This window comes from Dendropsophus ebraccatus, chromosome 12, assembly GCF_027789765.1.
Source record: "Dendropsophus ebraccatus isolate aDenEbr1 chromosome 12, aDenEbr1.pat, whole genome shotgun sequence".
Classification (NCBI taxonomy): Eukaryota; Metazoa; Chordata; class Amphibia; order Anura; family Hylidae; genus Dendropsophus; species Dendropsophus ebraccatus.
In genome coordinates this window covers 89,713,228-89,715,934 of record NC_091465.1, presented here as the reverse complement: position 1 = coordinate 89,715,934, position 2,707 = coordinate 89,713,228, and positions in this window count along the sequence as shown.

Here is a 2,707-nt window from a genome sequence, read left to right as displayed (position 1 = left end):
GCTTCCTTGCGGTGCTCAGCCCTGCTTGGGAGCCGTCTTTGCTTTATAGGACGCACTTAGTTTTATAAGTGCGACTTATAAAGCAAAAAATACAGGTCACAGAGGGCAGGGGCCCCCTAGGACGCAAGTGCCCCCGGGCAGCCGCCTACCCTGCCCAATGGGTAAGACGGCCCTGATCTCTTCATTTAACTCAGTATCCTCTAGAGCCTCAGTTGCTCCCTCTGAGCCTTTGACTACTCCTGCCACCAGGGAACTTCCCAGGTCCCTGTTCCTTCTGCACATTTCATCTTGCCTGAGTTTGGAGGGGATCTTGTTTTTTACCTTCTTCATTGGCCCTAATGCCTCTTCTCCTCTGCTGGTCCCCTCCCCAGATGAGGCAACCACAAGGCTCTCCCTGTCCCGGGCTGCAAAATTGGAGACAGAGCGTGGACACTTGCTAAATGGGTGACCAAGGTCACCACACAGGTGACAGCGAACCTGGCCACAGGCGGCAGCCAGATGACCCTCTGCACCACACAGTGCACAAATCTGCTTAGTGCAGTTTGCACTAAAGTGGGTGGGATCCCCACACCTGTGACACAGCTTTGGCTGCCAGTAGTAAAAGACTTGGATTCTATCACGTCCGAGGAAGCTAGTGGAATATGCGCGACAGTGTTGCCTGAACGACGGAGGCGGTTGGAAAACGTCCAGGCTCCGGACCAAATACCATGCTCATCCAGATTTTTCTTGGGGATATCCATCACCTTCCCATTCCTGCCTAGCCAGGTCATGATGTCATAACAAAAAAATGTCTCTTTATGTGTCAGAACGGTAATTTTTTTTACTGGACTCTGACAGGATACCGACTTTACAGCGAAATCCCGCCACACAGGATCATCCTTCACCAGCTCGTGATTGGACCAGAAGAGCTCAAGCCCCTCTGGCTTCACAAAGCTGATGTCAAACTCAGAGGTACCGTAGGGGTGGATCAGTACAAAGATGTCATTTGCCCTGAATCTCATCTGGATTAGAAGCTCCACAACCTTTGCCCTAGATGGAGACGCATCACTGCCTCTCCATACCAGGGCAACGTTCCTACGGCCAACCTCCTGCCTGGGTGTCGGAAGGGACCAGACCACTTCCCCATTATGCTCTCGGAATGCCCCAATCCTATGTCTTCCTATGTAGAAGGACAAGTCAACCTCCTGGCCCTCTACATGGAGCGTTCTGTCTCCTCTCCTCAACTCCTCCAAGAGGTGTTGTTACCTACATAGGAGTGCTCTGTTACAGCAGGCACACTCATCAGACCACTTACACCTCCTACTGGTGACTTAATGACACTCCTCCCCTTCGCCTGCAGAGGAGTGACCTGCAGCACGCGACCGCCAAGAGAGCTGCCCACAGCCATTTCATCACTGGCACTTGTGCCTTCTCTTGAAGCCTTAAGACTCCTCCCTTTGCCTGCAGAGGAGCTTCCTTAAACTCGAGATCCACCCAAAGGTCCGCCCACCGCCATAGCTTTAATGCCCAACCGCCCAGGCAATGTGCCAGCCACTGGCACTGGGACACTTCCCCTTCCGCCTGCAGAGGAGAACCCTGCATCATCTGTGCCTCCTGGCTTAAAGGGACAGTGTCACATTTTTGATAATTTTTTAATGAAAAGTAATAAGTATAAATATAAATAAGTCTGTAGGATTTTTTTTTTTTTTTTTAATGTAGTGTTTCAGTATTTTTTTCTAAAATGTATTGCTGCACAGGGGGCTGCCATGTTTATAGTGTCTGTGTGTGACGTCATTTCACGACACACACACAGACACTATACGGCACCTCCACATCATTGAAGTGAACCGACGGAGTCCGTCTGGTTCACTTCACTGGAGGCTCCGTCACTGTGTACTGCGCATGTGCATAGACATGCGCAGTACACAGCTACAGTACATCGGGCGGGTGGCGGCGCCATTTTCTTGAGGTCCCAGCCTGAGAACCGGGGAGGAGAGAGAGACCGCACAGTGAGTGGACAGGAGAACTGTGTGCAGCTCTCTCTCCACCCCCGCCCCCCGCCCCCCGCCGGAGGGGGAGAAATTTAATAAACTTTTGCTTTGGGTGCCGGGACATCACCCAGCAATGTCCCGGCACCAGTCACCGCAGCTCTCTCCTTCTTTCCCCCAGCAGCAGCTCGGCAGCGTTCTGTGGGGGAACGGGCTTGGAGATGCTGCGGGGGGAAGATGGAGAGAGTAAGGCTGATGGCAGGGGGAGCAGGGCACAGCAGCGTCTGCTGCATGCTGTCCCCCCTGCGGTTGCCGGACCCGAGAGCGCCGGCATCACGATGGTAATGGGGGCAGAGAGGAGGTGAGGGGATGATGGGGCCGGATTTAGCATCGGGGGTCTAATGGGGTAGAAAAATCCTATTCAGACCTGAGAGGGATCCGGGCAGCTGTCAGTGAACCGGGCCGGCGAGGACTGGTGGTGCGCGGGGCTCCCCCGCTCCGGGCTGTGACAGGAGTGGAATGCGGCCTGGGAGATGGGGCAGCCCCGGCGTCCAGGGCCACCAGGTGGAAACAGCGGCGGCGGCGGCGGGCGGTGGTCGCCGGGGCTGCCCCATCTCCCAGGCCGCATTCCACTCCTGTCACAGCCCGGAGCGGGGGAGCCCCGCGCACCACCAGTCCTCGCCGGCCCTGTTCACTGACAGCTGCCCGGATCCCTCTCAGGTCTGAATAGGATTTTTCTA